Source organism: Ostrinia nubilalis, chromosome 2, assembly GCF_963855985.1.
Source record: "Ostrinia nubilalis chromosome 2, ilOstNubi1.1, whole genome shotgun sequence".
In the NCBI taxonomy this organism is placed as follows: Eukaryota; Metazoa; Arthropoda; class Insecta; order Lepidoptera; family Crambidae; genus Ostrinia; species Ostrinia nubilalis.
The window spans coordinates 6,419,738-6,432,459 of NC_087089.1; the positions used below are offsets into that span (position 1 = coordinate 6,419,738).

At 36.1% G+C, this 12,722-nt stretch overlaps 1 protein-coding gene across 1 annotated transcript in view; it reads left to right on the forward strand.

Annotated features, from left to right (window-relative positions):
* The first annotated feature begins 2,315 nt into the window (after positions 1-2,315).
* The window catches only part of LOC135081130 (beta-1,4-glucuronyltransferase 1), an 81,630-nt gene continuing 71,223 nt past the window's right edge, over positions 2,316-12,722 (forward strand). The window contains exon 1 of the mRNA XM_063975874.1: positions 2,316-2,631. The gene's annotated coding sequence lies outside the window, so the exon portion shown is untranslated. The remainder of the gene's footprint in view (positions 2,632-12,722) is intronic.

Consider the following 12,722-nt stretch of genomic DNA (forward strand, 5'->3'; position numbering starts at 1 on the left):
CTTTTATTTTACATTCTCCACGAATTGTTGGTGGCCTTGATATAAGGTCACGGGGTGAGGTCTACCCTGCAGAATTATATCGATGAATTTACTCAATCGATGAAATAGAAAGATACGATTTCAGTTCGAGATCTCAGTTGCTTTACTGGAGCTCAGCTTAGACTTCTTTTTCAATCATCTCCTTTTCATATTAGAAGACTGCTAAAGTATAGGTACTTTGGTGAGGACATTGTTATTAACGATTGTATCGGGTCAAAATCTTTAATTAATGTCAAGACAAAATTCTAGAACACGGGACAGTATGTGTCGTAGGAAAGTGAGAGCAGTTAAGATGCAGAGCTGTATACAGCAAAGTAGAGTCAAAATTCACTTGTTTCCAGTGCAGTGATACATTTAAAACATGGAAATACAATAACATCTACTGTAATTGCAGTCATTTAAAATTCAATGAGATGAAATAGCTAGGTCACAAACAGCCCACAAAGTAGCTTCGATAAAGATTTTGGTGTCGAACTTTATAAAAAACTGAAATATTTTATGTGTTCTTAAAAAAATCTAACGTTCTTTCTGAGAACCATCATACGCCATATTTGGAATATGTTCAGACCTCGAACAGCGCTCGCGTGATGCTACTTTTTTAAACATCTGCCTAATAAAAGTCTTAGAACAAACGAGAAACGATTAAAAAGAGTGCCATTAAAAATCCAATTAGTATTTAAAGATTTAATGAGCCTTAGGACCGAACAGACGTTTAATTTTTACTGCTTTGCAGCAGGTGACTAAATGGCTGTACGTAGTAATACTATCCACTAATAATAAATGGTAAAATCTTAATTTCACCCATGGATGTGACTTTAAATATTTCAGGAATTATTATGTTTGGTAACAAAACAGCAGACTTCAAATAACCTGAGTGAAATAATATGAACCCCTCATTATGGGGGCACGTTAATTAAGGCATCTCTCTGATAGAGTCATGACAGAAGTGTAACAAAGTTCTGACCTTAGACTACATGATGAAAACTTACTTTCGAAAGTGCCACGTCAGATGTTGAATTTGTATTATTCTTCATCACACTTCACACAGTAGATTAACTTCAGAACGCTGTTTTGTCTGCTTAATTCTGGATTGTAGAGACAATCCAGAATTTAGCTTTATCTATTTTTTCGATTTTATCTACTTCCTTTTTCAATTAATTCTTAATAAAAAGTACGCTTATGTCCTCACCTAAAGTTCAATCAATCTTTATCCAGAATTATTTCAGTACTTTACGCTAGAAAAGGTCAGACAGACAAACTGAAAGACGGAGTTAATTTCTCGTTTTTAATAGTAAATTGATGATGATAGCTCTGTTTTGACACCTTATTTGGAGAACCAATAATCCAGCAAGCAGCTATGAAAGCCATGCTTATAATAGAAATCACTTAAGTACAGAAAATAATGTTTGCTATCAAAAGTGATTGAATAAAGTACTGCCATTTTGTTATGATATTATGGATTATCAAGTTTCTATCGGCTTTCAACGTGACCCTTGTTGACTAAAGAAGATAGGTATCCGAATTTAAAATAATTTTATCGGTGTACTCGTAGAACGAGCCTACTTTCAAAGATCAATTTTTTATTAAGTCTGTCTTTCTTCGACAATTTGAATTTCACGCGAATGATGTCCCTGTTAAAACCTACTTACTCGTACATTTACTAAATTAAAGTTCCACTACAAACCTTTTGAGTAAGTTGATAAAGAAGATGAGGAAATTGATAAGGAAATTCAGGGTTCATCTCGTAGACCATTTGTGCATTCTAATACAAGAATAATCGATCCCCTTTGAAGGGATACGCAGTATTTCCGTATCAATATTGAATGTCATGGAAAGTACGGGCCCGCTCCTCGTTCGGGAAATTGCGCAATATGTGTCCTAATCACAGCTTCCTAGAGCCAGACCAGGAAGCTCGATATTTCTGTAACCGCCTACATTGTTGCGAACCAATTGCACGTTTGGACCCGTGTGCTGCGTTCAATTTTATCCTCTTTTATGTTCTGTTTAAGGCATAAAAGAATTTATTGTTCAAACTAACGAGATACCTAATCTAAGAATGACCAATGAACAAGCTACTTGAAAACTTTGTTAACTCTCACATATGATATACAGCAGATTGCGCTAGCTGATAAAAAAGTAGCGTCGTTATCAGGTAATGCAAACACGTGGTCATTTCTAATTGCAACTTTCAAACTCGTTATTTTCACTTCAATGTGTGATTCGCTGGCGATCCGCGTGGCCGGACCCTCAATAGATTCAATGAATACATCCAGACAGTGTTTGTTGCTAATCTTAGACGGGACAAAAAACGTTGGGTTGCGGCCCTTCTTTCACGGTCCCTCGTCGCTGGCGGCGCTTCCGAGCGAGCGCGGCTAGTTCGCCGCACGCCGCCATTCGGGGCGCCCGCGCTCACGCTACACTCGCGCACACATAAACTTGACTCCACGCAACTTACATACAAGTGCATTCGTAAACCACTCAAGTTTCGTGAAATCACACAACAGTGCAACGTGTAAACGAAGTGCCTTCACCTTGGCCACGCAAATGCGGGTTCGGATCACTTGCAGCAGAAAAAATAAACATAACACTTCGGTTAGTTATTTGTATAATGTTATATTAAGTTGTTTTAGATTTCCTTACAGTACGCATTGTTGACTTGATGCTGGATGGAGCACAGGTTCGTAAATCTGTGACCGGTTATGCTAATACCTTAATGACGTTTTTCGTACCATTTTTACCTTGCCGGTGTCTACCTAATTAATACTGGCGAAAGTGAAACCACTCCTTTAATGGCTTGTCCTTCTTTGTACAGCTTACTATTTAAAACCTGATAGGTCACCAAGTCGTTTTATGTTCATTGGATGAACAATATTTTTGCAATTCAAACATTTCTTTCATGAATGACGCTATTACTCCAAGATGTTTGTTTACTAAGAGCAAATTTGGTTCTATTTATGGATATCTAGTAAGCAATCTAAATTAAACCATTTCAGTTGAATTCATATCAGGTCAAAAAGAGCAAATAAAGATAAATGATGTAGAGTTACAAAAACATCGCTTTTTGTATACTCAAAACTCAAGACAATTAAAAATGTATAGGCAGTTGATAACCTCAACTGCTTGATTCAAATAAAACGACGGTTATCCTGATCCTTTTCAAACTTCAAAAGTTCTTTGAACCCAATGCAGTGTTCGCAGCGAAATTCCGGCACATTTGCATTTTATCAGGATCGCACGTGAGTGCAAGTTTTTACAATTCAGACGGCGTTCTAGATTGATTACACAAGTCTAGCAATCTGCCGCAGACATCTCAAGAAGCACCTCTAACGGGCGACCCAACACGTTTGCTCCACTAACTTTGCGAAATATTCCCAAGTCAGCAGATTTAATGGCGTAATTGCTTGGGGCACATAGATCCAATTATTTCCGTGAAAGACCGGCGATATTCATCGTAGATAGCAGTTTTAAATTTCATAGCTTTTTATCCTTTTTCTTGGCTTATTTACAGTTGATCCCTTTCTCTCTCCTCATTAAAGCATTAACGGCTCATTTGGTCAGTAAAGCGGAATGCATGTTCCAATCAGCAAAAAGTTGAGCTTCGTTTTCACCTAACCCATAACTCTGCGTTAAATTACTGTACTGACTCTTTCTCTTTTAAAGAGCTGCAAAAAGCTCAATTCCAATATAATTACTTCAGTGTAAATACGACAAGTTATTGCAATGGTCGTAAATGAGTATTACAATTACAATAATGGTCACCTCTTACTGCAGTGAATGGGACCATTTGCGAGTAATAAGCAGACACTGCTTTAAATAATGATAGTAAACAGACATTACCAGTTAGTAGAGTCGACACTCGACAGTATCCATGCAAAGTATAGCAAAATATCAGGTTAGGTGGGTACGTCACGGTTGAATCACGCCCCTCTGTCGCTGTTCTGAATCAATAGACCGACACAAAGGTCCAGACCAGACGGACTTTAAACACGAGCTAAACTCTTATGAATTTGAATGAGGGGCGCCGAACCGTCCAACCGTTATGAAAATCTTTTCACAAATGCCTTTGAAAAAACTTGAATACCTATTGAGTTCAAATCATAAGAATAAAGACTCTACATTAATAATTGTGTTGAGCTGATGCCACTAGTAGAATTTGAATTTCTAACTATTATTGATTCAATATTTAGCTCCATATGAGATCTCGCAAAGATAAACACCATCGAGACATTTTTGCCATTTGGCACATCTGTTAAACCCAAACGCATCCAATCTTGACGACTGTAACAATTACCCGTGTGGGCTGATAAAATCATATTGCTCCGGACAGCGAGCAGGACCAATTCACAGTCTTGGCAGTCGTGACCAGTTGAACATGACCCTATGTACAGCGAATTCAATAACAACTCCGAGGTAGAAAATTGGTTTGGAGGATCAATGTATACCGGTTCTCTCGCACCCCTACCGACTAGACGTCTAGATACGCTACTACGTATAAATATTTGTACCTATACTAAACGATTATCAAATGTCAGTACACATATTCACCTTGCGTGACAGAGTCCGATTACAATACAAAAGCCTGTCGATATAAGAGGGTCAGTATTATTCGATAAATGGGAAAACTTTGAACAATTATTATAGTTATGATTTTATCTGCTATCAAACTATGTATAATGTTTCACAAGGGCTTCGAATAGCAATAGGTATATGACAAGGCATACCTTTACTAATATCACACGTATTCTACATCCTCCTACACGGTCGGTTTCCTTTTACGCAGACCATTAAATGCTATGAGGGCTTTAAATGACACGATTTATAAGCTATTGCTTACGTTCATTTAAATTATATTGGCATAATACACCACATTTCAAGTAGTAACTTTACATCTTTATATGTTTAGATGAAGAAATGAGGCAGGTATACTTCCACCTTGACAGCTGAATACCTAAGTAATAAAAATTATGCCCCGCGATAAACGCAGCGATTTATGAATGCACACAAAATCGAGTCGTGTGTTTGTCAGTTCTTTGATGAATAGGGGCAGGTAACAGGAGATTGTGATCTATTTATTTTATGACTTAATAAGTCATAATAAACCACCTTTTGGTTGAAATGAATCCTTCATTTGCTCCACTTCACTTTAGGGTTTTGTGAATCTGCTAAATTGTTAAAATCATCACTTTGCAATATTTTTATGAGCATCATTGTATATTTTTTATTAATACCTATAATGCAAGCATTATCTAAGCTCGTGTCGTGATATCACTGATTTTACACTTAAAGACATATCACCTAAATCTTCAATGTCACCAGCACCATAATTTAACACCGATAACATCAACTTATATCTTACGATAACAAGATATAACTCTTTATAATTTGGCCTATTCTTATAAATAAGCGGAATTCATAAATAGCATTACGAATAATCTTATCTTACGAGTATATGCCGTATCAATGTATCAGTCGGAGTCCAATCGTATTTACTTTTCTCTTGAAGAATGGACATGATCCTCTGTACATACTCGTATTAGTATATGCTTGCCAGTTAGTATTAAATGTTGCCTGAAGTACGCAGTACAGTCAGCATCAAATAGTTTATGACACCGAAAGTGGCCAAAACTTGACAAGTAACAAAGACGTTTTGCGACAAATGAAATCGAATCACTTATTCAGTACATACATAGGACCTTTCTAGGGGAACATAATATTGACTGACTGGTGCTGAGAAGAAGTGGCAGAACGCTTTGGTTGGCTACTATGGATGTCACTAACTATTGGACGCTGACTGTGCCTACTAGTAGGTATTTATTCTGTGCCTGGAGCCAGTTCGCAGTGTTTAGATAACTGCCACACTGCGTCTGCGCATTCCACGACACCAGCGAAATGGGGAATAAGTTATAACGTTTTTATTGCGTATGTGCAGCTGAAACTACAAAGGTTTTATGGCCTACTTGAGAAATTATCTACTTAATGAATATGTTATGGAGAAAATTTCAAATTGGACGACAGAAAATACAGTTTTTAATGTTTTAAACACTAACGTGTTTAACAACAGATTGGGTTTTTAGACATTAACTACATAATGTATTTTAAACGATTTCGTTGCTTTTACTTTAAAACTTCGTTACGTTCGTTCATTATCATTTTTTAAAATACCTTTGTTATTAAAAAAATAAATACACTAAATCAATTAATAGGTACTACGAATTCTTAATAAAATTGGTATTAATTTCCGCTGAAAGAACTCAAATCGATGTATTATTTTTAATTGGAATTTTAATTCTAGTTCCGGAAGATATTTACTAACTAAATTATTAATTAATTAATATGAATAGGATCTATTTATTGCAGTACTAGTTAATCGATAGTCATTAAAATATCATTTAATTAAAACCTTCCCTCCGAAACACGGGATCATATTATTTCTTACATTTTCAAACACTCAAGTTACATTCATAAAATAGAGGAACAAAATAATTAAAATGCTCGTAAAGAAGTGATGCAATAATCTGCTCTGCATTGAGCAGCGAACACATGTGCGAGACTTATTACTAAATTAATTAAAAAATAATTTTCTTGTATGCATTCGGTTCTGAAATTAGCTGTCTTCCCACAATGCGGGCGCACTTGTGGCATTGTTTTTGCAGCTGTAAAATTAAGCTCTGGTTAAACAAATATTAACATTTGCATAAGAAGTTAAATAGACATCAACATTTTGCATAACAAAAGACCTAAATAGTTTCGTAAAGAAATTCAGAAAGACAATATTTATACAACATTGCCTTTCACAAGTCTACTATGCTGCATTTCAATTTTAAGAACCTATTAATGACTGTTTACGTATAAATTAGGTACCACGTCGACTTGACGAAATGAGAAATTAATAATTAAATAATATGAATCATGCACGTGCTCGATATTGTTCTTCATTTTTAATTAGTTTAGTTATTATTACATTGTAATAAATGGTTAATTAATGATTGACAAATTCTTATTCATTATTTCATAAATTACTTCCTTTATAGATAAGAGCACAATAATTGAAAGCCCCAAAAATATTGCAAATATTTGAATATATTTAATTTATTTAAGTATTATGTTCCTACCTATGTCACATGTGCTTGTTTAACAATTCATAGATTACCTACCTAATTGTGGTTTTATTGTAGTATCGTATTTCATTTTCGCGCTGTATCCTGTTTATTTGACCTCACAGTATAAAATAACCATATGCAGTTAATGCATTTATCATTCTACAAAAGCCAATACATAAAATCAATTCTGTGCAACATTTATTTTTCCGCCATTTTTCACGCCATATTTTTCTCGTTAACGTTAACTCGCGTTAAATCCCGGTTCGATTTTGCTGACGCACAGGCACACCTCCAGCATAGCTCGCTAATTACTTTACCGACCACTTAAGCGGGGAAAAGGCGATGGGACAATGGCGTTAGACCGTGGGGTATTATCTCGGAAATAACTTCACGCCTCCAGCAGAGGACGCCATTTTGATTTTCGATGAAAGCTAATGAAGCAGGTTTTTTTTTACTTTCGATCAATACATTATTTGCCTGTATTATATTTACTATGGTTGATTAATTTATTTTTTTAATATTTGCCTAGGCAGACAAGTGATAAAATTTTGCAAGCGCCCATTTTTATCAGTTTCACAACTTCCGGCCGTGCGATTTTCAACTATATGACTCCGTGTGTTGCAACCGTCATTTATTTTTAACAAATGACAGCCGAATTTTTGGACGGCGACATTATGAAAATTGCGGTTGTCGTTTATTTGCGGGTTTTTATTCGTTTTTCGTGGACGCACCTACACGGGCTGCGCAACGGTACACCGCGACGGGATGCCAAGTGGCATTCCGTAGGTTAGCTGCCTTTGGCGCCATCACGAATCGCCTTGCACCGGGTGACAGATTAAAAAAGCAATAACCGATTTTTAAAGCCAAGGAGTTTTTATGCTGCCAGTATGTTACGTGACAGAGCTGTTAACGACTTTTGTCGGGTCGCATGTTTAACGTCTCATTTTTTATTAAACTTTATTATTATGTGTATGACTGGACGCGACCCGCCCAGTTTATGCGATTTTTATGTTATTGTTATTGCACATAAATATTATATAAGTAAATACATTGTGTTTACTCAATTATGACTTGTGTCTACTATTCGCCAAAACATTAACTATGAATTAAAATTTATTCATTTTGCAAGATTGGAAATTAATCATATCAATACGACACAATAAACGGAACATACTAACTTTTAAGAGCAATTTTAGACTCTATTGGAAAAAAAAGCTTAATACTGGCAATGCACTGACTAGACCTTTGGGCGTTTATTGCTAAAGTAACACGTTATTAGAATGGATATCTTTATGATACTGATATTGCGCTATTGTGGTGTTATCAATGGCATAGTTAGCCGCTTTTCATGTTCATTCGATTACGTAAATCCCCTTTAGAGTTAAAAGTGTTAGAACTCGCCATTATTAAAGTCACATAAAAATTTAGTTTCTGTCAGAGGCGTTACAAAATTGTTTTTTAAGCAATAAATACTCAGTCTTCAGATCTTCTGTTGACTCTACATTTCTTAAATAAGTAGGTAGGTACCATATTTTGATACTGCACATGATGGCAAATTAACTTTTTTAGACATCTCTGTTTCTTTATATTTTCACATACTCGTATATGTAGTTTCGACTACTTATTCTAATCCAAATTCTTACCCAAGGTAGAATTATTACAATATAAAAGCAAATTCAAATCCCCTACTCAAAATGCGGTAAACCCATACTAACATCAATGAGGAAGATGAGTGTAATTATTTTATAATGTAAAAAGATAAAACATAAAATATAAAAAATATTAGTGAAAGAATTTTTTCGATATCTCAAAAACTGAATTTTCTATGGGCATTCAAAGTTGGATGTTTTAAAAATCAACTCGCACTTGACCGTTTAGCGCGTGACGTCACACCGCCCGTTACCTCCGCCGGGATGGCATTGCTCCTTCGCGCGCTCATAGACTCGTACAGTCATTTTGAGTTTTATAGAATTATGGAGTAAAAAATACCATGCAGATATTGTATAGTAACCCTTTTATACTAATACAATGGTTAGTGCCCCAGAAAATTACTTTTAAAGCTAAGAAAAGCTGATAAATACATAAATGGTGTAAGTTAACGAAAAGGGAGAAAGCGTTATCTACAAAAACCAGTCGATATTATTGCAAAGATCATTTTAATGCGAGTACCTACCTAAAGACAAAACACCTACCATTGTATATTTTTCATTACAAATTTTTTATAAAGTATTTTAGTGACATTTTATTTGAAACAGTAGACAAAAAATAGAGAAACAAAACACGAGGCACGCACGCAGATGGGTTACTTAAAAAGTAAATTGAATCCTTTGAAACTTTAAAGACAATACTAAAAACTCTCTACCTACTTTAGCCCTTGTTATTGACTATGTTTTATAGTGGTAAAATAATGTTGTCGCTTCTTTGAGTTATCGATAAAAATCTATACGAACAAAATGTATTAACACATACTTTTCATTCTTGTAATGTGACAATCCGCCTGTAGAAGTCAAAGAGATAATAATACTCTAGAATAGAGTTATCGTCATCATCATCGTCATCTCAGCCACAGGACGTCCACTGCTGAACATAGCCTCCTTCAATAACTTCCACATAATATCGCACAGTTGGTAGAGGCCTGCATCCAGCGCCTCCCTGCTATCTTTATCAGGTCGTCGGTCCACCTTGTGGGTGGACGTCCTACGCTGTGTTTTCCGGTACGTGGCCTCCACTCCAGAACCTTTCTGCCTGGGGCAGAGCTGCGGCAGGTTATACAGAAAACTAAGGAAGGAGTATAACTTGCCACTATGCTTGACGTTCGTGGAATATGAGAAGAAGGCCTTCGATTCGATCGATACTTGGGCAGTGCTGCAGTCTCTCCAGCGGTGCCATATTAATTATCGCTACCGTTGCTGACGATATTGTGGTCATGGCACTCATGGCAGAGTTGCTGGAAGACCTCGGCACAATGCTCAAAGTCCTTAATCGAATATATCGGAACAGGTAGGCATTCGGATGAATACGAACAAAATGAAGCTTATGTCGAACTGCGCCCTACTCAGTTTCGTTTCGGAGCTTAATTCTCGCGATTGTTGACAAGTATTGTCTACCTTAGACAAACGATTAATAGCCCGACGGATTAGCAAGCTGAAATGGCAATGGGCAGCTAGGGCACGTAGCGTAGTATGCCGAATAGAGTTATCTGCAATAGAAATAAAGACGAGAGATACGAAGATTCAAGTAGAACAGAAAAAGAAAGACGTAACAGACTCAAACTAAAAATCAGGAAAAACGTTGACGACCCTCGATAGAGTTAGAAACCAGTTTTAACTGTGACAAAACAGACTGTACCTTACTTCCGATTCATGATCGTACACTGATTCCATAGAAAGTTACAAAGTGTATACTAATAACTTTTTAAAGTGAACAAAAAAAATCATCAAGCCCGATGGACTGATCTTTGTGTCAGATGGTTATGGTGGTAGTACTACTGACACATATATTTTTGATACTGCCTTGTATAGTTCACATCTTTGACTTTAATAAATTTTAGCTGAGATCCAACTTGCACAACAGTTTTGGTTTCCTCCAATAGCACGCTACTTCGGTACAAGCGGGATCTTCACTACGTCTATACATATAACCTTAAAACCAATTAATGCCATTGTATGTTTGCATTCTTCATTGCTTGCTGCACAAACTCCGCATTCCAGATTTTCCAATTTATTCGTTATCTTCAGCACAAACAAATGTACAATGATATGCCGTAGCTCTAACTTTGTGTTCAGGTGTAGTAACTCTTGTTTTTACTGTACACTGCGGATATAGTCTTTTCAAATGAAATTACCCTACGAGTATTACATTATGTCCATAATTCGATAGTTGGATAGTTAGTCTATAACACGACTGGACTTGATCGTCCAACTCTGTAAAAATAAAATATTAAGACATAACGTTGCTAAATTATTGATGGGTATTATTTTCTATCGATAACCCACAGCAATCTGACTGACAGCACTAGTACTTTTACTTTTAAACTAGATAGAACTTTTATAATCTACCTCAAATACTACAAAAAGCGTAAATACTAAATACTCAATTATTTATTGCATCCATAATAATAGGTTCACTTACCTTGCAAATTTTAGCACTTGGATTTCTGCAATAATATAGGTACTTTGCATGTTTTCTGAAAGTATCCGCAACCATAAGTAAATCTACTTTCGGAAGATTATTTGGTTGGCATCAGATACGGTTAATATAAATAAAAAATGTATCGAAATGAACGAAAATAAGTTTACAGAGCGCAGCTAGCACCCGCGCCGCCCGTCCGTCGTTGCCCAACGAGCGGTGTGACGTCATCGCCCGTATTCCAGGGGTGCTATCAGTTTTCGCGCGTTCCCATATTGATTTGCTTATAAAATATTCAATTTTCGTGATATCAACAAAATTTTTTCACAGTTAGTCTTATTTTAGCTTAAAGTTTTTGTTAGGGCTGAAAAAGGGGAATAAATTTTGATTTACATCTTCCTCATTTTATGCCTCAACGAAACCACACTTGGTTCTTTTTTATACCTGGATGAGTCAGATTAGAAGGAAAACATCGTAGTTAGTTTATATGGCACGACTCACATATAATAATCGAGAACAAAAGACGCTTTTATAAGTTCTTCACTTTTTCCTGGTTTTGGCCTTATGTTGATACGAGATTGCTTATCATGGTAAGTATATAATTATTTTCCTCAGAATAGACATTAAACAGACCTATAAAAATATCGCGTTCAGGAAACAACTCATCAATGACTGGCGAACTTAAAACAAGTAATGTTGAAAATCTATTGAAATAAAGGTAAATCTCTACAAAATTTTACTTTGAAATCTTGTCAATAAGGCTATGTTTTTTGTTGTTTATACTGTGTAGCTACTAAAGATACGTAGTCGACCTATGGCAATGTGCCTGAGCTTTAGGTGCGAGCTTCCATACTCTTATCTTGACAGTATTGTTGCGACGAGACGGTTTATTTTTAAATGGGCGTTGAAATAATATATTTTCCCAGCTGTGATGCATCACTGCACCGCCGTATCTGGCATGAAGCCAGCTGGTATACACCAAAATCCTATATCGAAGTATTTACCTCTGTTTGTCACCCTCACTCATGCTAGCGTCCGGAGGTGAGCGAGAGAGACAGGAAAAGCAAATTTTAAATCGTTTAGCAGAGTTAGCTCCCCAGACGCAGAAATCCGCCGATTTTACTACGAACATTCGTCAGCGCGGAACGCGAACTAATCATTCACCGAAAGCTACGTGGTCTGAAAGTATTACCTTAAAATTGCAAATGAGACCGTTACCGTACAGTTACCTGACTAATACTATACAACACCATATTGTTGAAAAATCGCACTTACTACTACTATAAAAGATGCCTAAGTGTGTAACTTTAAATGCTGTCTGTCCAAATTCAGTGGCGTGATTTTGAATACAGTTTGCTGGTTTGCGCTTCGTTTCAATCAGAATGCATATCAGCATTTAATAACGGAAATAAGTACCTAACAATCAGCAACTGACGTATTTAAATCGCATATTAC